Genomic DNA, 26,305 nt, shown 5'->3' with positions numbered 1-26,305 from the left:
TGAATGAAGACGAATGCATGTTGCAGACAGGTCTTAAATGATCATATGAGTATTTTCTGTACTGGGTTTTCACCTGATAATTGTGATATTTATCAGTATATATTAATATATAATTAATAATTTTAAATAAACATTAAGTTTTCAAGCCTTAAACTAAATTATTGATCGATCAATTAATTAGCAGGTTTAATTGGACTTGTCTAATTTTGAGCTATTGGGTCTGACAATCCAAGAAATTAATTTGAATAAGGTTGAACATGAAATTCACCGGTAGTATAGTAGGTCTATTACAAAGTATATTTTTCTCATTCATCAGTACTAGAATTCAGTAGATTAGGGATGAATTTCGTGACGAACTGGAGACAAACTAAAGATATATAGTGAGATGAATTAGAGACAGATTAAAGGATTGATTTAAGATTTTTTTTCCCATAAAAATACCCATTTTCAGCTCATTTTTTCTGTTGCAAAAAGCTCTTTTGATAAATTGGAAAAAGAGCGTATTTTTGCACACAAAAAAATTCAAGAAAATGATATTTTTGCAACAGAACAAAATAAGAGCGCATTTTTGCAAAAAAAATCAAAAAAATGTAGTGTATTTTCCTCTTAATTTAGGGAGAGGAATTAACGGATTAATTAGTAGATGTTTTATCACTAAATCTAATGAAGTTAAAGTCAAAAAATGTATTGCTAAATTTGTTCTTAATCAGCAGCAAATTTACCTCTCGAAAGTTTCGTCACTAATATATTTTTTTTATCCCTAATTTCATTATATTAGTGATGATACTATCACATAATTATTCCTTTGTTCCTCCATTTACTCTATTAGCGAGGAATAGTAGGTTTGGCAACGGATACTCTTTGTCACTAATTAGAGAAAAATTCCGTTTTAATATATAGTGACAAACATATTAGAGACGGATTATTTATGTCTCTAATTTCACTGCTAATTAATCAGATTAACGACAGATTGTCTCCTTCTAGAGACCAAAATTTTTGTCACTAAAATGAATTTTCGAAGCAGTAACGTACCGAGCTTTTTATTCTCAATTCAACTATCTTAATTAAACAACTTTTAATATTGTGACTAAAAAAAAAAATTAAGAGAAAGTATAATCTTTAACACATGCATGATACAAAATAACAGAAAATTTTTAGTGACAAATATGATGAATAATTGTTCTCTCAATTGTCTTTTCATTTTTCCTTTTTATATTTGCAGCACTGACTTCTGCTTAATCCAACAAAATTGTTTTCAACTACAACTTGTGAAAAGCAACAGAAATTTCAGAGCTTGCACTCATGGAGAGTACGAGATAATGTAGCGAATAGAAGTACATTTTGGTTTATTTATGCACTGCAATAAATAAAAACATAACTTCATATCAAATTTTAGTTTTGTTTCTTTTAAAATAGTTGAAGTGACTTTTTATTCTATCAATTATTAGAAGAACTGTATTAGTCCTAACTAAGAAAATAAATTCTTGATAATCTAAATAATGTACCAAAACAATTAAAAGGTTTGTTCAGCAAGTAACTGAGCATCATTTCATAATTTCTTAAATTTATAAATGGTTCACAAAAATAGATAAAATTAAATAATACATAAGAATTTAAAAGAAAAAATCAATATTCAAAGAAATTTAAAAATAAAATATATTTCAAGTATTTATTATATGTTACTTTTTTAAAATATTTGAACTTTTATTGTGGAATAAAAAATTATTAAGACTTTACTAAATTAATATTTAAAATAATTTTTTTGGTAAATTTTTATTTTTATTTTGCTTTGATGAATACATAGTGTTTTAATATGTCATGTGAAATAATAAAATACAAAATAACTTATAGATACTTTGAAAAACATATTTTAAAAACTGAATTGGTGGGAGAATGAATTTGAAAAAAAGTATGTATTTTATTTTTGCATATTTTTTTTAATCTTTTTACTAAAATAGCAAGTCTAATTTCTAGTAAAACTTTTTAAAACTAGTAAAACATAGACTTGTAAATTATAAACAAATAAATAATTATTAAAACAAGCATAATATTTTTAAAAATTATTAAATTAATTATTTATCAAACAATTTTGAATAATAATTAAATAAATAGAGATTAGTTATCAAATAATTATAAAATAATTAATTTATAAATAATATCATAAATTTTTAATTTTGTGTATAACTAATCCAACATTAAATCAAAAAAGATACATTTATCATGTGTTGTTTGATAATTTAATAAATAAAATATATTGAATTAGTAACTATAGTTATTTTGAAATAATATTAACATTTTTAAAATTATTTTGCATAGATTTTAAGATTAACGTGTGGTGACCACACGCTGCCACTCTTGGCACTGATGATCAGACACCCTAACCAATTAAAATAATTGATCCGTAAGGTGCTAATAATATATAATAATTCCTCTTCTCAAAAAAAAATATATAATAATTCCTAAGTGATTTTATTATATTATAAAAAATTACTATATAAATGAATAAAAAATTATTTAATTTTATATTTTATTGAATTCTAAAAAAATTAATAATAATATGACTAAACCTAGTAGCTCCAACAACCAGCAACTCTCACCACCACACACCTTAGAAAGGTGGTTTTGGTCATTTTTTTTTACCAAAATCAACCCTCTAACTTTCAAATTTCTTCACAATCTTCTACCTTAAGCTAATTAAATAGCTTTTTATACTCCCTCCATTCCAATAAAATTGTCCACTTTGAGAAATTTTTTTGTCCCAAAATTCTTGTCCACTTTCAAAAAATAACTAACTTTTACACTTAATTTTCCTATATTATCCCTATTTAAAATACACTAATGAGTAGATTGAAAGTGAATCCTATATTTAATAGGGGTATGACAAGAAAAGTAAGAATTTTTTTGTAAACCCCATAAACAATAATTGGTTTTCTTAAACTGTGTGATAAAGGCAAAGTGGACAACTCTATTGGGACGGAGGGAGTATATTATTAGTTTCTTGTTTTTATCTGTTTATGCTGGTTTAATTTACCCTCTAAATGAGTTTTATTCACCTTATACGGGTTTATCTTGTTTGAACAGTAATTTTGCAAGTATGTCCGGCAACTCGACATCTTTTCGGCGGCTCTGCATTTTCCAGCGACTCTGGCGACTCTAGCCTCCTTCTCGACATATTCAGTATTTTTTGGCGAGTTGAAAATTTATATTTACATATTAAATGTTGCAACTAATTTTAATTTTTAAGCTTATTAAATCTGACCTTTTTGTTGTAATCATTTACATTTGTTATTTTACACTAATTTGTCTAGATATATTTTTAAATTTACGGTTTATTGATTTTGTTGGGTAGCTCTTAGTCGGTTAAAAGCCCTTATAGTGTTGATGTAACTTCTAGCGCAATTAATGCGGCTAGACTCAAAAAAAATTATAGTCAAATTAAAAGATTTTAATCTTGTAAAAAGATAAAATAGGTGTACTCTAATTTCAGGGAAGTTTTGATATATTTATTAGGGTTTTGTTTTACCTCAAAATGCTTCCATTATTCTACAGACAACCCCTCTAATCCCAACAGTCAAGAAAAAGAGGAAAGAATGAAATTAGGGTTTAAATTTAAGAGACAAAAAAGAGCTGAATAAGATGAAGAAGCGGCGGGGAATGATATATTTGTACTGAAAACTGAAAAAAGAAAAAGAAAAAAATAACAAAATTCTCAAAAGAAGAGCAGTCGTATACAACAAAAGGGCTGATGTTACTTCTACTATAACATGCGTGTTTATTTTGGTTATATTCGAGGTAATCAAATAATAGATTAAATTAAACTAATATAATATAGTTTGATGCATAAAAAATGTTAATTTAATTTCCTAAATAATTTAGAATACTGAAAATGGAAAAAGAAGATGAACAAGAAGGCTGCAAACTGCAAAGCCACATGACTTGTTGTGGGAAACTTGATCATCATAATTCCATTTTGTGTAATTCGAGGAGCATGTATAGAATTAGAGAATAAGAGTTATAAAATCTATATAATTTAATAATTGAAAAATTTATACTATAACTTTTTGTTTGATATTATTTTAAATGGAGTATGCTAAAAATATTTCATCTTTTTAATTTTTTTTAACAATTTAAATTTTTAAATCGGTAATTTTAAATAATTTGTTAACTTTTCAATAGTATCCATTTTTTAAAATTAAAAACAATTCAAATATATCTTTTATATTACTTTAATTATTTTAATTTATCTTTTCATTATAAATTTTTAAAAATATAAAGGGCATACTTTAATTTTTTTCCATTATATTTTAACAATTAAAATTAAAAAATAAAATAATTTTAAATATTTGAATCATAAAATTAAAGAACTCGATAAATGGAATATTTCTGATAATTAAGTGTTTTAGAATTTATAATGTTCATGTTTTTTTATAGATAGCATATATTTGTAAATTATTAATAATATTTTCCAATGGAACACCGTTTATAGTTATATTTTTTTTGATAATTTAAAAAGGGAGAGCGCTTGTGGGAGGAATTGAACCCACGATCTAGCAATTTACTGCTCAGTGTTTATACCATTTGAACTATAATTTATCGGTACCGTTTATAGTTAAATTGAAAACTATACTATTATCTGTCAGGCTAATTAATCCTTATAAAACCTAAAAATCAGTTTAATTATAAATGGAAAAAATTAATAGAAATACATTAAAAATGAACAAAATTGCATATCAATTCGATCACAACATAGAAGAAATATGATTGGTGAGCATTAAATCCAGATAGAAAAACTGAAGAGCAAATAAGACTGGCCTTGAAAAAAAAAACAGCCACTCAGACTTATTAAAAAATGTGATTGATGAGCATATATAAAGCCAAGTATCAAAATTGGTTTAGAAAAAATTAAAGAGCAAATGATACTTGCCTTAATAGGAGAATCCGCAATAAAATTAACCGCTAAAAAAATGTCTTTAATAATTTTTTTTTGTTTTTTTTATCATAGGCAAACTTCACTAAATGAAGTGTGAAACACTAATTATGTATAGATGAACGATTTCTCATTAATAATCAATCAACCTATCAAAAATTTAATAATAATACTGTCAAACAGTCATCTAATATGACTTTTTAGCAATCAGAGCCACCCAAATACATTTATAGTGTATAAATTTAAAATTTCTAAAAACCGAAAAATTCGGCTAAATTCAGTTCATAAAAAAAAGTTTAGTATTAATGGTAATTTAGTGATTTTCTTTAAAGATGAAATAAAAATATATATGATAACAATTATATTTAAAATTTTGATTTTTTGCCACAATTAAAAATGCCAAATCTGGCCAAAATAAAGTAAAATAATTAGCCATCAAATAAAATCTATGATAACTTTATTTTATAATTTTTATATTTTATCCATGTATTATTATCGGATGAATTATTAAAATTCATCCAACAATAGAATAGATAAAATAGTTCAAAAGAGTTATCATAGAGGAAGCCATTAAATATATATATATATATATATATATATATATATATATATATATTTAATAAATAAATCAAATGATCTGGAAAAACAAGATAACTATAGAAAAAAATTCAACTGTTTACAATATAGCATTAATCGAACCATATGCAACTAACGTCAAATATTTAATCGATAATAATTCTCCGCTATCATTGAAGACGATTAAATATAATTAATAATGAAACGTAAATTATAAAAAAATCAATATATTCATCTTCTTCACGTGTTTCGATTCGACAATTACATTCCTCCAAAAATTAAAAACCCAACAATATATATAAAAAATTAACTAAAATGATAAAAATTGTATTCCTTTTCATTTGAGGTTCCATCTTATGCATTGTCTCTTTCTACCTCACCAAACACTTCTTTTTTTCCGTACCTGGCATTGTAAATTTCATCAAAAAAGATATCGATTAATGAAAATAATTTCTTATTCGATTATTGAAGAAGGATAGTCTATTGGGTTAGCTCAGTCTTGTAATAAAATGATTTTGCAACGACGGACTATTGTTGCTAAGAGGAAGACCGTCACCGTAGAAAAAAATTGACGGTAAAAATTAGCCACGTAGGATCACACTAACGAAGTCTGAGAAGCAATGAGACAGTGTTAAACTGGGGCCTAACTGTTCATTTTTCAAACGCTGTGGGCATAAGTGAATCTTTTCAAACGTTAAGGACATAAGTGAACCTTTTTCAAATATTGAGGGTTCATTTGAACCCGAATTCAAACCTTAGGGGCTTAAATAATCCTTTTATCTTTACCACGTAGGATCACATTAACGGAGTCGTAGGAGCAACGAAACGACGTTAAACCGAGGGGTCTGATTGCCCATTTTCAGAAACGTTAAGGGCATGGGTGAACCTTTTCAAACGTGGAGGGTTTACTTGATCCAGACTCCAAACTTTATGGGTATGAATGACCCTTTTTCCTTCTCTAATTAAAAATAAGTAAAAATATTAACTATATCTTACAATCATATTAATAAAAATTTATAATTATGTATGCACATGCTATACATACATATACACTAGTTTTTCTTAATTTATATTATAATATTTGTAAAATAAATGAAGTAATTAAATGTTGATATAAGATGAGGGAGAAGAATGAAAGCGTGAGAGACATTTAGAAAAAAACAGAATAAGACCCATAACAAAACACTGACAACAGGATTCCCACACTTGTTCCTTCCAACACTATACACGATAAAATTCATCAATAGTTGTTTTTGCTTTTCCCATTTTTATAAATTAATTTAATTCTTTTAAATATAATTATTTTGGGTACTAATTTGAACCTTTTGTACATACAAGGAAAGTGGGAGGAAAATGAAAAATGGATGTTTAGCAGCCTTTTCTAGACATGGAAGACTCTTCCCTTCAGTTCCCTTTTTTGACTACCATACACTTTCTTTATTTCACTTTCTTTCTCTTTTTAAACCAAAATTATGCTTTTGTTTCCACTCTATGTGACAAATTAGGGTTTCAACATCTCTATGTTGTACTACTAATTTGCATTATTCTTAATATTAATATAAATATTCATGATTTATTTGGAATTGAAATAATATGATATTATATGTGTCAAATAATGTATTATACGCATAGATGTTCCATATTCAAATTGGCAATGCCCCAACAGATCGTAAGTATATTTAACAACTGATGAAAAAATACGGATATTAAATCTGCATACCAATGTAACGATATATGGGTCTAGTACAGTCAGTACCATATCAAATGCTGCTAATTGTGCTCGCATAATCAAATTATCCTACACAGTCATTTATATTCTTAAATAGTTTTACGTCATTAAAATTTATATCCTTTTTAAAATATAATTTACAAATTAGTATCCAGTATAAAATAAAATTTATAATTTGATGACCATTTTGGAATAATATTTAAAATTAAATAATAAATTTTTCGACAGATAATTTTGCGGTATTTCGAAAATGTTAATTTCAATATTTAAAAAACAAATAAATAAAATAATACTCATTTTGTAACTGAGTGAAAGATCAGTAATCTATAGAGCTTATGTTCAAAAAAATATTAAACTAAATTAATTAACAAAGTTGTAAAAATATAATATATATGACTAACCTGAAATAACTATGAATATATAAATTAATTTAGTTTGCCTTATTGTTACGTATTAGTATATTCTTCTTCCATGCCCTAGGCAGGTTTAATGTTATTTAACATTTTGCTTTCTTTTGATCAAGGTCCATTCTGTTCAAGGTTTATTCCATATTTATTTACTTATTTTTTAAAAATGCTTGTCTCAAATGATGCATTTTTTTTGTCATTAACCTTTGTCCTTACATATCAACTTTTCTCATGTTCTTTTGTGAAAATTAAGTATGTGTTGAGTTTGTTTCCTGCCCTTATCTTCCTATTTGGCTTACCTGAATTCTATTATTATATTATTGTCCCATTTTTCTTTAATTCTTAGTTTTGTGCACTATAATTAAAATATCATGGTGTTTGTAATTTTCAATTATGTACTCTTTGAACCACCAATGCCCATTTCTTTTTCTTCAATGGAGGAAGTTTTGATTTCCTAGGTGAAGTTTCTAGCTTCCTTCAAGAGGAAGAAACAAGAACAACTTTAGGAAAGGCCTAATTTAATGTTTTATAGATGGTGTTGTTCAATTGGTAAAGATAATAAAGTAAAATGCACTTCCTCCGTTTTTATTTAATTGTTCATTTTAGTCAAAATTGTACAAATTAAAATAGTGAGTATTTTATCTTAAATTATAGGATTAATTACATATAAAATCACCACCTTTATATAAAATTTCAAAATATAACAAGACCTTTAAAACGTGTCAATTCAGGACATCACCTTTCATTTATTTAAGAAAAAAAACATAGGCATATTATTAAATAAAATTTTACTGACTTGAACATCTGGTGGGAGTGTTACATGTCATGCCACGTCAGCAAAAACGTCACTAAAAATGTGCCCGTGTTGTTTAAAAAAAAACGGTGCTCTGAATTGCCACGTTTTAAAAGTCGTGTTATTTTTGCAATTTCGTGTAAAAGTGGTGATTTTATATGTAACTGACCCTAAATTATAAAAATAAATACTAATATAATACTTTTAATTAATAAATACATAGTAAATTGACTCATAGAGTCATTTATTAAGAAGGGTTATATTTGAAAGATAATAGTTAAAGTTAAATTGAAATGTTAAATGGACAAATAAATAAAGACAAATACATTTTATTAAATGGACAATTAAAAAAGCGGAAGAAGTATTTGATTTTGAGTATTCTAAATTTTAATTATGAACTTATTCCTAAATTTATATTTTGGGGAAATCAATTAATATATTGAAAACAATAATAAAGTTGATAAATATTTTAGTTTTACATTTCTAGTCGGTTACATCCAAAACGTATTTAAAAGGGACAAAGAGTCTAATTGATAAAAAAAAGATATAGAGAGCAGCCGTGAAGCGGTGTACCTTATCTAGAGAGAGAAAATATTTCTAGAGAGAGAAAGTGTGATTTCTTCGATTTCGAGCGCAGGGGACGGTGATCTTCGGCTTTTAGCCGGATATCTTCGTCTCTTAGCTCGTTTCTTTCACTATTTTGTTGTTCGTTTGAATATACTGCTTCGTTCTTTGAAGTTTTGGTGTGTTTTTGTGTCTTTTGTTCGTGGTTTTTATAGATCCTTGATTCGTTCAAGATTTTGGAGTGTTTGTTCAAGCTTCAACTTCACGTTCTTGAAGATTTAAGGTTTTTTTATCGTTCGAAGTATCTTAGCAGCGGAACAAGTGGTTAATAGAAGTTATAGAGTATGATTGGTGCCAGAAAATTTTTTACGCTGGAATTCATCCTGTTTTAGTCACCTGTTAAATTTGTATCTTTAAATTTCTATTTTTGTTTCGATTCTTTTTGTAGATCGATATAGGGTTTCAATTGTTTTTATTTTTATTATTTTGATCTACAATGTACTTCGACCGTATGATGTAATCTGTTAATCTATCAAAATTACTACATTTTGACAAAAAAAAACTTAATATTTTATATTACTTTATCATAAATTAGTTCATATTTCAAAAATGTTTTTTGTTATAATAACATAAATTGTTTGATAAAAATGGGATAAATAATTTCTTAAATCTTATGAAATTTCTCTTCAATTATAGACTAGTTTGTTATAAAAATAAGTTAAGGGACTATATTTTTTGTTTGAAATAGACCCTTAATGTTTTTGAGTCGGTGATTGGATATAATTGATATAAATTTATCGGTAAAATATTTAACACATCCACTATAATTTTAAATACTATAACTTTATTTTTTCTTATATTTTTTTTTGTATTCTGAACTTCATTAGTTACCTCATTAAATGTAGGCCTAACAATTAAGAATTTTTATAAATCTAATTAAATTTTGATTTTTCAATAATTTAATAGTAGTTATTTAGCTTACTTTCATTTTTTTTCAATTTTGCATGTGTTTTTAGTGTTTTAAATGATATACTTAGAACATTTTTAGATATACAAATTTTTGAAATTTTACTTTATTTTTGCCGTTTGACATATATAACTTCTAAAAATTATTAGGTTCTTAAATACGTCATCACATGTCGATTAAATTACTTTTTAAAATTTAAACAAATATTTAGCACTTTAATTTTCTTTTGATGGGTTTTTCAAAAACATCTTTTATAGTTTCATCTTGGCAGAATCCATTTTCAAATTCTTATATTTTTCACATTTTATTTAATATATCTCTGATCTAATTTGTTTTTTTTAATTAGTCCTTATACTTTTGCATTCGTTGCAATTCTATGTAAAATTTATTATTTGTGTAGTCTTCTTTAAAGTACTTTTTGTTTAGTTAGTCCAATTAAAAATGAAACAATTAAAATTTTTGATTATAGAGGACGAAATAAACATTTTCTTGAAGGATCAAATAAACAAAAAATAAAAAATACAGGAATCTGAGGATGAATTATACCTCCCATCCTCGACTCATAAAATTGAAATGCAGCTTGGTCTATGAACAGTAATTTTAATATCTATTGATCTCGGAGCAGACAAGGGAGCACTATATTACATACATTGCATATGATGCCAAATTTGTTTTGGAACTAACTTATGATGCCAAAATATATAGTGCAATTTTTATTTTTATTTTAACGAAATAAACGACTCCAAAGTTCAGTGGCGGATCAAAAAAATTCATATGATAGGGTTCGTATGTAACTAAAATTAAAATATAATTATTTTTTGTTACTTTATATTAAAATAAAATATTTTTTGTATAATTATATTCGACGATTTAAAAAATAATAATATTAAATCGTTAAATTGTTACTCACGTACTAAATATATCATTTGTAATGTATGTTAATAAATAATCATTCATAATTGATCACTCATTTACTTCATAAATTATTCTTTATTAATTTTATTCATAATTTTATTTTTTAATAAGAAATATTCATATGTCGAGTAATTAAAAATTGATAAAAAAAAACTAGATTCGGATATACATAAATCTTACTCTTTTTTTTTTTTTATAATAAATCATAGTGATTCGTGAAGAAATATGTATTCATGAACTAAATTAAATCGTTCTAAAACATAAAATAAAATTGAATAAATATACACTAAAATTTTAATTGTAATTAACAAATAAAGTAAACATGTATAAGATTTTAATGTATATTTATAGTTTATAAATATAAAAGCATTTGTGTAATTTTATGACTTTTTTTCTAATTAATTAATTTTAATTTGTGCGTAAGTATTTTTATTTTTTAATTTAAAATTATACTTTAATATAACGCTAATATCATTTTTCAATTTAGATGTCCCTGGGACAACTTTAAACTGTTAAAAGACATTAAATTTCTTACCATAATTAATAGGCTTAATTCCTTAAAAAACCCCCACCTTGCACTTTTTTTTCGTTTATACCCTGACCTTGTAAAAACACCATTTGTACCCAATTTTGGGTTTTTATGTTTCATCTCTACCCAAAAGCATTAAATTGTACTTTTTTCATTTGGAAAAGAGTTTAAAACATACTTTTTTCTATTTTAAAATATACAAATAAATCCTTAAACTTAAAAAATAATCAAATACATCCAAATAATTAATTAATTTTTTTAATTTGATAAAATAATAAAAAATTAAAAAAAATTATTATTATTTTTAATTTTTTTTGTCGGAAATATTATTAAAAAAGTTGAAAAAATTAAAAAAAATTCGAAATATTTTTTAAAAAAACTAAAAAAAATTATTATTATTTTTAATTTTTTTTGTCGGAAATATTTTTAAAAAAGTTAAAAAAATTAAAAAAAAATTCGAAATATTTTTTAAAAAAACTAAAAAAAATTATTATTATTTTTAATTTTTTGAAAAAGATGGTATTTTTGTACTATTAATAACATTAATATCTAATTCGTATATAAGTTAAAAATAAAGGATTGTTTTAAACTTTTTTTCAAATGAAAAGAGTACAATTTAATGTTTTTGGGTAGAGATGAAACATAAAAACTCAAAATTGGGTACAAATGGTGTTTTTACAAGGTCAGGGTATAAACGAAAAAAAAATACAAGGTGGGGTTTTTTTAAGAAATTAAGCCTAATTAATAAGATATATGTTAAATAAATACAGCATAAATGAGTTGGCTAGTAGATTTGATTATTTATAGGTTAAAATTGATAAAATTTCAAAAACATTACTTAATTATTTTTTATTTAATTTTATGGGTCTATGTTTATTTTATTTATTTATGAATCGTACAATATATTATAACCCACCAAAAGTAATAAAAAAAACCTCTTACTCAAAGTTTTCGTACAAAAAATGACACATATTAGATGACACACTAGAGGCAAGATTAAAAGTTACAATCTTAAAAAAGTGTACAGAAAGAATTTTTGGAAAAAATCCAAATCTGAATAAGAAAAAAATAATTACGAATTTATTGGTTGCAAGACTAAAAAATCTTGGGTAGCTAGAAGATAATGACCAGTTTACAACCAAATTATCATTCCAAAAATTAATGCTCTCACTATTGCGCAAATGAGCTGACATTTCCCCTTTAAAATTATTCTTTAGTTGAGTGTTTTTTACATAAGTCGGGTGAATGCCATGCCAAAGATGAGAAACTTAGCGATTCTATATCACGCCAATATGAAATACTAGAACTGCAAGAGATCACCGAAAACCAAAGGACTATACATTAAAATCAACTTTAGAAGAAGGGATCAATTTTTGATATGTAAAGGATCAGTAATATTTAGACCAATATTAACAAGTGGTAAATACACATCAAACTAAAAAACCTTTTATAACAATTGGTATCAGAGCCACTCTGTAAAAATATCCTCATAAAACGTTCAAGTGTAGTAACCACTGACTGCAAAATTAAAAATGAACAGAGATAGTAAATCAGGAGACTACTAAAAACATACTTGATCAGAGTAAGTTCTATATCCAAAGAAAGTGAATTGCCTTCCCATGTCGTCAACTGAGTTGAAACATTGTTAACAATCGAATTCCAGAGATTAGCTCTTACCAATTAGGAAGACTGAGGTAACCCTAGGTACATAATAGATAAAGAATCAATCTTGAATTTAAGAATTTTAAAGGTTGCAATCAAGGAGGCATCATCAACATTCAGTCCCATAATTGCTAATTTTTGAAATTAATTTGCAAGCACAAAACCAATTCAAAGCAACGAAAAAAACACAATACGTTTCTAACCATAGCAAGATCATTTGGAACAAACAACAATTTGTCTACGCGAATTACAGGATAGATATCGGTTTAGCATAACCATCAACATAAATACCATATATCATATACCCAAATTGGTAGCATTAGAAGTAATAGTCTTTAAACCTTCAACTTCCATAGTAAATGGCATCAGAGGGATGGGATCACCTTGTCTAACACCTCTGCCCACATTGAAATACTCAGAAGGACTGTCATTTATAAAAAAAAAAACAATAATCTAGCTAAATCAAAAATAGAAGAAATCCACTTAATCCGTATTTTATCGAAATTCATCTTAGATAACATTTTCAAAATGGAATCTCATAAAATAGAATGAATACCCTTTTTCAAATCAACCTTAATTAAGAAAACTTCATATTCATGTATGTTGGTTAAGTGGGTCAATTCCGAAGCAATCATGTGACAACCATGAATATTCCTGCCTTTAATAAAACAAAATTACTTTTTTAAAATAATTAAAAGGAGAATAGGAGATAATCTATTAGTCAACACTTTGAAGAGAAGTTTAAAGGACCCATTGATCAGATTGATAGGTCGAAAATCCTTGATATCAGAAGCTCTTTTCAACTTTGAAATAAAAACCAAAAAGACTGTGTTTAATCTAGAAAAGAAAACCCAACACAGAAAAAACTAGAAAACAGATCAAGAAAGTCTTGCTTAATAATAAATTTAATAAGTAACGACTTTTTATTATTTATCACTGTAACTTTTTTAATATATTGATTTAATTTAAATATTAAAATATGATTGTTCGGTTAACCTTTATTATAATTTATATATGATACAAAAATCAAATTAATTAAAATTTTGAAAAATTGTAATTAATTTTTAATTTCTTTAGAATTATTAGGAAATCATAAACATTAAATTGTATCATTTTGTTGAAAATAGAATATATAAGATACAATTCAGCCTAAAAATAAAGTAGTCATATAACCATTTTGAATAACTTTACAGACGCAAAATTTATACTAAATTTTTTCTTTTCGGAATAATTATTTAAAAAATCACGATCCTTATAAAAAAATTTATTTTAAACACAACCATTAAAAATTTATATTTAAAGATATGATTTTTTATTTTTTTCAAATCTATCATCAAAGTAAACTTGGTGTATTTTTTCTGACTGAAAATTCATAATCTTACATACGATATCTAAAGATAATAAGTTTGTAAGTCGATTTATAATTTGTGTTTGTCATTAATGGTTTAATGAAGAATTTAGTTAAAAAAAATTATACTGAAATGACAAATTTGAAAAAATTAAATAAAAAACAGTGCCTTTAAATGCCAACTTTTTAAAAGCCGTGTTTAAAATGAAATTACGTACAACGGTCATAATTTTTTTTATATAATTAACCCTTTTTTATAAATAAATTTATATATTAAAAGCCACAAAAATTGGCAAAATCGCTAATCAAAATTTTCACACAAAAAGTGGCACACTAATTGCTTAGGCAATGGACAACCAAACAAATACAAATTTATGGTACTTATTATTCGTATTGCCAAAATAAATCCTAACATCTAAACTTTTTAAAAATTTAATTCAATCGTTACAAAATAAATCCCAACCTTTTCTATTTTTGCATTTTGTAGCCTCAACGATTTTTCATCATTTTTAGATTACAAAATGTAAAAACGTGAAAGGTTAAAATTTAATTTGTAACGTTTTAAAATGTTAGAATTTAATATAGCAACATATGTATCTAATATGCCTGCCACGCATTTAGAAACTTGCCGGAAAATGGTTTGAACTATAAAATGCAAAAATGGAAAGGTTAGAATTTGTTTCGTAATGTCTTAAACATTGGTATTAAATTGCTACACAATTAAAATGTTAAGATTTGTTTTTTAAATAATCCTTTTTTATTAGTTCAAATTAATACAATATTTCAAAATAAATTGACTACTAATATATAATTCAGATATATTATAAGTTAATATATATAAAATCTAAAATTATTGGTATTATTATTTTATCAATTCAACTGCACAATTTAGGAGCATGATTTAGTTAATTGAGTTAAAGGATTTCATTAATAAAAATTCATTTTTTAATTTATTTTTAATATAAATATAAATAAATTTATAAATTTAAAATCTTAATAAATTCAATTAGTTTAGTTTTTATTTCTCTTACTTTTAACTCTTTTTAATTATGATTTTTCTTAAATTTTTACTTCATTTAGTTTTTTAAATTAAAAAAATTGAAAACTAAAAACAATAAATATTAGAAATTAAAATGATAGTGGTTAACTCACTAAATTTCATAATAATATGATTTCTATTTAGAAATTTTAAAAACATAAATTTAAGGATTAAATTAATTTTTTTAATTTAATTTTTTTTTTATCTCAGTTGACTAATATTAAAAATAAATGAATTGATTAAACTGTTGATAATAAAAATAAAAAATAATATCATTTAATTTTTAAACAAGAGAGATTTAAATAAAAATTATGAGATACGTGGATGGTTGATATAATTCAATTTATATATTATTAAAATTCAAAAAAAAAATAAGAGGGAAAAGCTTCTCAAAACAACTTTAAGCTAGACTAAAGTCATTAGAGAAATGAATTAGCATTCCATTAACAACTAAATATACTAATTAAGTTTATTGAGATAAACATGAGAAACTTATGATTAAATTGGTGTCAAACAAGAAAAAGAAGTCAAAGAAAAAAAAACAATTATAAAAAGATGTTTTTTTCTTGGCCTTTAAAATTGACTCGTGGATGTGTTTGTCTCTTATACTAAATTTAGACCTACATAAGGAGATGTAGGGTTATGATGGCTAGGGTTCTAAATTTTTGTTTTGTAGTATTATATTTCTGTTTAGAAACTACAGTTCTTCAAAACAAACTTAAGTTTCTTTTAATTATATATCCAAGATATGGAAAATCTTACTCCTAGCTAGTTTTACATTTAATTGATTGCCAAGGTATCTAAACTATCGCTTAATTTATTGCATTTTAGTGTCTGAATTTTGATTACTTTTAATTTTATTATCAAATTTAAATTTTATTTTAACATAAGTTTTCAGGCCAAAACACTAACGTGAAAGTCGGATTTTGCCACGTGACAATCCTTTTAACTTGTATTTTCTTAAAAAGTATATCACTTGTATATAATTTTATTTTATGAGGATTCTTTCGGCTAAATTATGTATACATGTCAAGTTTTTCGGGAAAGATAAGTAAAATTTAACTAATATATATATATATATTATTTGCTGAAAATTTTTCTATCAAAATAAAATTAAAATTTAATAACGAAACTGAATAATTTTTTTTTGAAAAAATAGACTGGACACCACAGAATTATTTACCCCGGGTAATTTTCTCTTATATTACATATTTAAGCTAGTCATTCTGTTGAATACATAAAGCAAACTAAAATGTTCCTCGTTTTGGATTTGATTGTATAGAATTAATTTGGTGAAGGATTCAAAAGTTAAAACAAGATTAATTGTTGTGCATGATGTGTATATATTAGTGGCAGACATGACAGTTTTCATAAAAGTGCATATTTTGTAACATTTGAAGGACATATTCAACTCATGTGCCATCAAGTTCAACCCATACTTTAAAGAAGCAAGGATGAAATTGACAAAAATTATATCTCAAGATAGAGATTGATGAATTTTGGTAAACTAGTATTTTAAATATTTACCCATAAAATCAACAAACTTATGTTTAAACTATAGGATTGTTTGAAAAATATTCAAAACTGATTTGATGTTAATTCAATTTGGCTCGAATTCAAACTATCCGAATCAACTGATGAATCAAGTTTAGTTTATTAGTACTCAACTCGACAAGTCTATAATATAAATCAAATTTCTGTTAATTTATTTTTTATTTAATTTTCATAATTATCAATATGATTTTCACCCTTATATTAAAATTCAGCTTTTAGATTTTGTATACTAATAATTGAGTCGAGCTCGAGTCTTAGTTACAAGAGCTCAGTCTTTTAAATAAAATTTAATCGAGTTTGAATCTAATTTTGAATTTCCATTTTTATATTTGCGTCAAATTCATATTTGATTATGTTTTGACTCGATTCGATTACACCTATTAAATTTTATCATTTGATCCTCGATTAAAATAAGTAAAGTAAAATGAATTAATCTACCAATAATTATAAGTCATTTTTCATATATATCATGATTTTTGAATTTTGTTGCTTTGGTCTATTAGTATTTTTTAAAAGTTGTCAAACTTTATTGATGTCTAGTTTGGAGCCGATGGCGCAGTGTTGTATATCCTAAATAAGATAAATTATATATATATAAATATATTATTGCGCCACATCAGCGGAAGATGAACTGTGAATTATTTGTCAAATTTTGAGAAGATGATGCACAAAACTGATAAGTTTTAAGCATTATGATATATATGAAAAACGAGTTATAGTTATAAGTATAGACTGATAAATTCATTTTGCTAATAAATAAAGAAACTTACTTAATTAGTAATGAACTAGTCTTTAACGTCATGAAATCTTTGATTAGAGCCAATTACGCAAACATACATTAATAGTAAAATTCAAAGTTATTTATGAAAATCATTCGACCCTATTAAAACAGGCTTGAAATGGGGAATAATAAGGCACAATAGTGCAATCAGTGATTTAAAGAGAGTGGTGACCAAATAATTACAATTTCACATGCAATGCTATAAACTTATGGTGTAAAGAAACAATTTTGTCAGAAGATATATAATTCATGTGATATACATAATACACAAAGAACATTGTCGGATCAATCATTTTAACTATATAAACCCTATAAATATAACTAATAGTTAATAAATCAAATAAGGTATTTTTATTATTTTTGGATATCATACTTTTTACGCTTATAAATAATTAGATTTTATTTTGCCCATAAATGTGATATGTATGCATAATTGGCAGAAAGACTCGCAATTGATTTGAATATGCATAAGTGATCGACAAATTTTTAAAATAATATAAGCCAAAAATGATTATCACATGGTAAAATCCGGTCACCACGTCAATATTTTAGCTGGAAAATTTCTTCAATTTAAAATTAATTAATAAAAATAAAATAAATTAAAGTCGAATCACTAAAATTACATTCCGATGAATTACTCTATAATTTATGGACCAAAATGAATATGAAAGGTTGATGAGAGGCACACAGGAGAAACCTGACAGGGCAGTTGTTTTTGATGTCAACCCTAAAAATCTATTGGTGGCATTATATTGACAGGAAAAGATTCTTACAAGGATACTGACTATTCATAGAACAATCACATAAGATTACGATTTGCATTATCATTCAATTTTTTTGGGGTTAGCTGCTGCAGGAGTTCATGTTTAAATTGGACTCTTGTATATTTTGACCGTCCATGGAGCTAATAATTTGTATTATAACCTACCTAGGGTTTGCTGGATCTATAAGGTAAGAATTTTGAAGTTACCGGATCCAACCAGAAGAGAAAACAAATATGAGACAAACAAACTTTAATTATATCTATTATTATATCTCTATAGCTAGCTAGGGTTTCATATTCCTCAAATAGTTTTATTTTATATAGTTGAAAATTTAATTCAAAAGTTTTCTCACAAGATGCGAATTAAAACTTCGATTATTCAAGATGTTCGCGTACGGTGTAGATAGGAGTGTACAAAAATTAAACCCGAACCAAAATTGCAAGAAAATTTATGGTTTGTTTCAATTTGTTTTTATACTAATTCAGTTTTCGGTTGGGTTTGAACATTTTAAATATTAAAATAACCGGAAAAAAACAAACAAGTTTAATAATTAATTTTAAAAAATTCAGAAATACATGTGTATATATTAATAATTAATTTTAAAAAAATTCAGAAATACATGTGTACATATATAGTTTTTTTTAATACTAACTTAAAAATAAATATGAATTATGTATTTCCATATATATGAGTATTTAATATAGTAGAATTTTAGATGTAATAAATATTTTCTGATATTTTAATTATAGTAAGTTTATTATCATTTTAAAATATAACCTTTGTACTAATTGAAAAATATGCTAATTATGAATGGAATTGTATAAGATAATAAGTTTTGAATGTTTAAACTATGTTTTAGAAAAACTTAAAATAAAATTTAATTTTTCAACCAAAGAGAACAAAATCTGTCAAATAGTTTTAAATTTAGTATAGGTTTGAATTTTTAATGCGACTCAGTTTGAAAATTTGATAAATTCCGGTTAGTCGGTTTCGCTCGATTCCAAAATGAGCAGACCCCTCTGATGCTGGCTTAATTAATTTTTTGCGGAAATGATTATCAAATTTTAAAACGTAACAAAACGCACTACAAGAAAAGTGAGTTTTAGCAACGGTCTATTACAACGACCATTAAAATCGTTACAATACATATACCTTTTATAATGATTATTTTAATGTCGTTTTTAAATATAAGTATTTTACAACGCCTAATAAAATCGTTATTAAAAGTTATACTTTTAGCAACGACTTAATTTATATCGTTTTTAAAGATAATTATTTTACAACGACTAATCATGTCATTGTAAATTATTAGCTTTACCAACGATTAAATATGTGTCGTTTTTAAATATTATCATTTCACAACGACAAATAATTTCGTTGCTAAAAGAAAGAAGGAATAGTTAAAATCCCACATTGAAAATAAGTGAAATGAGAATGATGTATTCTCACTATAAAAGAAACCCACTCTTCACTATAAAAATAATTTTTACCTTTGGTGTAATATATCAACCAAAAAATAAAAAATATTAAATTTTAATAATAATTGTATTTTAAATTATAAAAATTATATAACATATTAAAATAATAATTAATATTATAATGTTTTGACAACGACTTTTTATGGTTACTAATAACTTTTAACAACCAATCTTATAGATTTTGTAAAACCTATAGCAACGACCATTATTTAAAAAAGTCGTTATAAAAAACATTACATTACGCTAACACGCACAACCACATTTGTCGTTATTAAAAACTTTTAACAACCATATTTTAGGTTTTCACAACGACAACTCACGTTTCCAAAAATCAAGTTTCTTGTAGTGACGGTTACCGAATTATATCTTCTTAACAAAATGATAGTCGGATTATAAATACTAAAACGTATATTATTTTGCAAATAGTTACCGAACTATTATCCTTTTAACAAAATAATTATCGTTTCATCAATAAATTATAGTTCCGTAACAACTTTGTAACTTTTTATAATTCGGTACTATTTTGTAAAAAATATATAGTACGGCAATTAATTTATGATTTTTTTATATTTCGATAATAAAAAAAGGTTATTGTTGGGTTACCGAAAATATATTTAACCCTCCGATGTACAACCCTAACTATAGGCTACGGCATCGAAGGATGAGAGAACAAACAATTAGTGTGTAGAAACAACATAATCAGATTTTTTTAAACATCACTATCAAAATACCTCAAATAGTTACATGTGGGTAAGTGGTGAAAGATTTTAATTAACAAAGCATGGATTAGGTAGTCTTAATCTAGCTTAATAAACTAATACAAGTGGCCATATATGGGATGATCTACAAATTAATATTAACAAAGATGAATGGACATAAGTGAATGTGAATTAGGTAGCAAAGTAGAAAAGGTTAACACAAAAGATTTAAACAGAAAAAGTTTAGACATATGGAGAATCTCAGTTGTTAAGCATGATAACAAATTAATAATCATAATCAGCAAATATAATTTTATATTAACGGATAGATAACATATTATTAAAAAGGATAGAAAAGAAGAAGTGATGGGGATGATAAAGAAAAAGAAAAAGGAAAAGGAAAAGATAAAAAAAAGAAAAAGATGCATATTTATATTTAAAAAATGAATTAAACCAAGAAAATGTATTTATTTAATTTGTTTATAATTTTTATAAGTTTAAATTAATAAAAATGAAAAGAAGAGAAATAGAGAATCAAAGTGTATCCAAGCACTTGCAGACAAAATGAGGTTCAGAGAAGAAAAGCAACATTTGCTTTACGACCCAGAAAAGGAGTTTTCAAACCCACCATAAGGGTTAGCTTAGGAAATTGCGTGGTTACTAACCCAACCACACCAATTCCTGTTTTTTTATTTAATTTAATTTTTGTTGTTGTTTTGATGAACTAATTTTATGTCAAATTTACAACTTTGATCCTCATATTTGGCTCCATTTTTACTTAAACCTCAATATTTTTTTGGTTTAAGAAAAGTATCATTGATAAAATAGTTCTATTTGAACCAATATTTTCTCCGTTATTTCTACTAATGTGCGCGATATATTGCATACGCGTGGTTATTCAATTACAACATAAATACTTCAAAAATTTAATGTTATAAAAAATAAACTGGACCATCCATCAATGCTACGTGTGTAAAAAAGACTACGTTATAGGAGGATTCATTTTGTCATTTTTTAATAAAGTTAAATACCACTTTTAAATAAAAATATCATAAGAACTTAAACTAAAAACCGAGTCAAATATGAAGGTTCATATTGTATATTTAGCCTGATTTGAATTGTTTTTTTTATTTTTTTTTATGAATCTCACTCACTCATATCATGGTGTCTATATTTAGTTGCAAGCTGGGGTGCAACTATAACCCCACCACATATTTCCTTCTTTCCCTCTCAAAATAACACATAAAAATTAATCCCCAAGATTTAGCTTCTCTATTTTGCCTTGTTTTGTGCCAATTCTATAGGATACATAATTAATTAATTTTTAAAATTTTATTTTATGTATTCCTCCTAATAATTTGATTATGACCCAGTTCTTATTTTTCCATACATCTCTCCCCTCCATAAATACCACTCTCTCTTTCCCTTCAATCTCTACTCTTCTCTCACTTTCTCTTCCCTTTTTGCCCTAATTTTCCTCCTCCTTTGTCCTTGTGCTCTCATCACAACACAAGACAAATTTTCTATATATATAATACATCTCTCCACTTCTTCTTCTTCATCTTGTGTTCAATCACACTCATTCATATATATATTTTAATGGCCATGTTAGTTAAATATAGTTATGGTTAATTACTGATGATGGGATATCATTGATTAACTCATGCATCTATACATGTATTTCTGTATGTGCCTGGCTCCCTGTATGCCATTTGCAGAGCCCATCGGATCATCGATGGCCTTCGTGGATGGCGTATGAGGAGCCATGCATATTCTTACTTATATTATACATCCATGGTGTGTGTGTTCTCTGCAGATTTTTTCTTTGTTCTTGCAGGATTAAGGGATGTAATTGAAGAAAACTATTTGAGAGAGGGCAGCATTGTAATTTTGAAAAGATTCAGGTGCTTTGAAGGTAATTTCGGTTTATCTATATCCTCTTCTTCTTGGAATTTCATTATTCTTCACATGGATTTTAGGGTTTTTCTTTTTCTTTTTCATGATGTGATGCTTATCTTCAAAACCTTTGGCAGAGAGAATATTAGATGTCTATTAGTTAATTATCTCATGTGTTTTTTTTATTTTAAATGCATGCTTGTGAGAGATCTGATTAGAACATAAAAACAAGAACCTATTAACTATTGTTTTTGTTATCATGAAGAAAATAATAATTACAATTTACTAAAAAACCTTATATTCTACATACTTATGGACATAGTATATGACCCTTGGTTATGATATGGGTGCCCTAGTTAGAGTCTCTTACCCAAAAAAAAAACCAGAAGAAAAATTAAAAAACTATTAAGAAAATGTAAAATAAGTGTCCCAAAGGCAATTGAGTTCACAATTCACAAGACTAGTCAATTATGCTAATGTCCAAGATGTTGTTAGTGTTGTAGTGTTGTGATGATAGATCAGAACATCAAATAGTTGTTTTGTCTTATTAAATAAGTTATTCATAGCCATTTGATCAATGTTTTTGTATTTTTTAGAGATTTGGATGGTAAGTATAAGTTCCCAGATTTAGAGAGAAGACATCAGAAGCTAGTTCAATAATATATATTTATCTACATCTAGGGTTTCTTTCTTTTTTTTTTCCTTTTTTTATGTGGCCATTATATCTTCCTTGGTTAAAAGATTGCATGTCAATTTCTGTTTTTCTAGAAAAGATTAAGAAAAGGGTTTCTTAATTACTTATGTAATTAGCAAAAAGAATTCATGATTAAATTAGTGTTAGCTATAAACAAGGATAAAGATTGTAATTCTTGTTAATTTTTTTTGGCAAGTATTTGGTATATACTAATTATATTACAGAACTAGAAATCCAAATGTAAACAATATAGTTTTTCTGTTTAAAACTCATGCTTTTTTGAGTTGCAAGTTTATCAATTTATAGAAAGCTGGTTACTAACCAAAATGTTTTTTTTTTATATAAAAATACTACAAATAATAGTAAACAACACATTTCTTGTTAATTTTGGCAAGTATTATACACTAATTACATTAGAGAACTACAAACCCAAATGTAAGTTTACAACTTATGTTTTTTGAGATGCAAGTTTATAAATATATAGTAAAAAGCTGTTTAATATCCAAAATGTTTTAATTTCAAGAAAAATAGCTATAAGAAGAGTAAACAAATCATATTTTTTGTTAATTTTGGCAAGTATTATACACTAATTACATTAAAGAACTACAAACACTAATGTAAATGAATAGGTATTAAATATTTTGTTCTATATAAAACTTGATTGTGATTATAAAATTATAGGAACAAGCTTTACAAGGATAGTAAGTATAAGGAAGGGCCCTTACCCTATGTATAACATAAAAGAGAAACACACCCACTTGCTATAGGGGCCCTTGATCATTTTGCAAAATTGCTTTGATAAGATCAAAAGCAAAAAAGCAAATGGAATTTGAAGACAGATTGTCAAAAAAAATTTAAAAAATTAAAGATAAAAAGCAAAGGGAACATTAAACAGATTTATGTCATATCAAGAAGCCCATGAAGATAATAATAATCATGATTGCCCTAGCTAGTGTCCTTGTTTTCCATAGCTAGAGTGGGTAGCAGTGATCATGAAGGAATCAATTCTGCATGCCCAGATAGTGTGAAATGATCATCAACTCTCATTTCTTTGTTTAGGTTTATCTGCAGAAGGAGTTGTAGGTATAATCATGCAGATACTTTCTTGATTTTCTTGATAGATGTATGCAGACACTTTCTTGATTTTCTTGATACTTTCTTGATTTCTTGATAGCTATATGCTGATACTTTCTTGATTTTCTTGGTTTCTTGATAGCTATATGCAGATACTTTCTTGGGTATTTTTTGGTTTCTTGATAGCTATGCATGTACTTTCTTCATTTTCTTGGTGTTTTTTAGGGTTAAATATGTTTATATTTATTCAATTATACTACTTTTACATAGCGATTATTAATATTTAATTCATTTACTACGGAATTATCAATCTTGCCTGTGTGGTAATCCGTCGGTCGAACGCATAGACAACATTTGCTTGAATTGATCATAACCTTCCATTTTTAAGAAAAGAGATGTCAAATTATCAAAATATAACAAATTAAACGTCCGTCACTGACTCACAATATAAACACAAGACTACTAAACCGGGTTTAGTAATATATTTTCTTGACGAATACAACCTTCCGTTTTTTAAAAAGTAAACGTTAGGTTATCAAAATGTAACAAATTGAATGTCGGTAAATGTTATGCAATAGTATAATTCGGTAAACGCGAAAGTATTTAATCCGGTTTTACGATACACTTTCTTGAATTTTTGTTGGTGTTCTGGTTTTGTTGATAGGTTAGCATTTGGGGAATTCGAAAGACAGAAGACATAAAAACAAACACACGTCTGAAAGAGAAAAAGAAAATGGTAAGAATTATGGGGAAAGTAAATGTATGTGCAGGAGCAGGATTATGATTATAGCAACTAGGGAATCTGATGGACCCCCTTTTTTCTCTTCACAATAACCCTAAATTTCTCTGTTTTTTCATTGGCTACTTGGGAATATGTTTTACGTTAAAAGCAGGTCAAAAGGACACATTGCTCAGATCATCTAAGGGACCACCATTTTTTGAGATCTCCTGAAAATCAATTCTCGGATTTTGGTCATTAATTTCTGAATTTTACAACCAATTTTTCACTTTTATTTTCTTGAATATTAGGGTTCATCATTATTATCTCCTTCATTGCCTCATTGATATGCTTTAGATCCATCTTTAATTGCCTATTATGAGCAATTAATTCTGTTTTATTTTAACAATTAGTTATAGCGCAACTAATATATGTATTCGACGACATTTTGTTAAGATCGTGTGATTTTTTTAATAAGTGCCAAAAAAACTCATGCCAAAAGAAAAAATTTATTTTCTTCTCATTAAATCATTAATTCATCAAAAATATTAATATGTCATCTAGGATTTTAAATGAAGTTAAGAAAACAAAGAATATTAAAATTAAAACCAATAAAATAATAGTAGTAAAACAATAAGACAAAAGAATTTTATATATTCATAAGTTATCATGGTCTATTATGTTTACGAGCCGAGACAACTAGATAGTTATATTATATAAATTAAGATTTAAATATAATTATTTCAATTTGAAAAGTTATAGGATCGTACTATTAATTTTTTTTAAGTTACGGTCAAAATTATAAATTACAATTTATTTTGCTTAACAAATTCAAGAATATGTTATATATTTAAATTCTGAAATTAGTTTGAAAATAAAAATTAACCTCTTAAATATAAAAATTGATAAATTTTTGTACAATATAATCACTAATATGTTTCCGTATGGAACTTTGAATATTTTTATATATATAAATAAATGAAATATGTTGTTAAATCACTAAAAAAAATGAAGTATAATTTTGTTATCACTACCACTAGGGTTAATAATATTTTAATTAACATGGAGGTGTTAATAAATTAAACAATTGGTAAAATGGAACTAACATCTAACGTTACTATGTTTTATTTTCCTTTTCAATTTAGCCAAGAAAGATGGACTGAGATTTAGCTATTTAACAAAAATTGACACT

General features: G+C 25.6%; 1 long non-coding RNA gene across 1 annotated transcript; it reads left to right on the top strand.

The window, feature by feature from the left end:
* The first annotated feature begins 21,937 nt into the window (after positions 1-21,937).
* Positions 21,938-25,456, top strand: LOC126659806 (uncharacterized). The gene is made up of 2 exons (XR_007635087.2): positions 21,938-22,646; positions 25,060-25,456. It is a non-coding gene; the product is annotated as an uncharacterized LOC126659806 (long non-coding RNA).
* Positions 25,457-26,305: the final 849 nt, after the last annotated feature.

The sequence above is a fragment of the Mercurialis annua genome, linkage group LG8 (assembly GCF_937616625.2).
Source record: "Mercurialis annua linkage group LG8, ddMerAnnu1.2, whole genome shotgun sequence".
Taxonomy (NCBI): Eukaryota; Viridiplantae; Streptophyta; class Magnoliopsida; order Malpighiales; family Euphorbiaceae; genus Mercurialis; species Mercurialis annua.
The sequence above is the reverse complement of the archived record's forward strand: the minus strand, read 5'-3'. Positions and strand labels throughout refer to the sequence as shown.